Source organism: Morus notabilis, unplaced genomic scaffold (genome assembly GCF_000414095.1).
Source record: "Morus notabilis unplaced genomic scaffold, ASM41409v2 Scaffold6834, whole genome shotgun sequence".
In the NCBI taxonomy this organism is placed as follows: domain Eukaryota; kingdom Viridiplantae; phylum Streptophyta; class Magnoliopsida; order Rosales; family Moraceae; genus Morus; species Morus notabilis.
In genome coordinates, this window is record NW_010358494.1 from 1 (window position 1) to 780 (window position 780).

At 44.6% G+C, this 780-nt stretch overlaps 1 non-coding gene across 1 annotated transcript; it reads left to right on the plus strand.

Moving 5' to 3' along the window:
- Positions 1 to 3: 3 nt before the first annotated feature.
- On the plus strand, positions 4 to 110 carry LOC112090551. Its single transcript, XR_002901697.1, has one exon. It is a non-coding gene; the product is annotated as a small nucleolar RNA R71 (small nucleolar RNA).
- Positions 111 to 780: the final 670 nt, after the last annotated feature.

A 780-nucleotide genomic window follows, 5' to 3' on the forward strand; every position in this document is an offset into this window, starting at 1 on the left:
GGGAGTCCGTGGTATGGACACTTCCTTAATAATTTCTTAAAGCGTTCCCATGATTCACATAGAGCTTCCCTCTCCAACTGCTGAAATGATGTGATATCATTCCTAAGTTTGGCATTTTTATTCGGAGGGAAATATTTCACCAGAAATTTCTCAGCCAAATCATTCCAATTAGCTACCGAATCTGGTGGCAGAGAATTCAGCCATGCTCTAGCTCGGTCCCTTAGAGAATAAGGAAATAACTTGAGACGAAGAGCCTCTTCTGTCACACCTGGGGCCTTAAATGCTTCACATACTTCAATGAAAAGCCTAAGGTGCATGTGTGGGTCATCGGTTAGCATCCCGCTGAACTGCCCCACGGTTTGGAGCATTTGGAACATGACCGGCTTCAACTCGAACTTAGTTGCCTGGATTTCTGGCCTCACAATGCCTGGATGCAAACCATCGAGCATGGGGATGGCATAATCCCTGACGGCCCTATCCCTGTCCTCTGCCATTACTACCACTTGATTACCTTGATTATTCCCACCTGCTCCGTCAGCCATTTCTTCAATTCCAGCTAACCCCTGTTGTTCCCTTCTTCTGGCTCTAAAGGTTCTTTCAATCTCTGGGTCCAAGGGAATCAAATCTGCATCCCTTGGTCTATTCATGCAAGAAGGTTACACTTGCTTTAGCACAACAGGAGCAACTGAGATTAACAGAAGCAATTTTTGGATTTAAATGAATAAAAACTTATTTCTATAATAATTTCTATTAACGCCAGTCCCCGGCAACGGCGCCAAA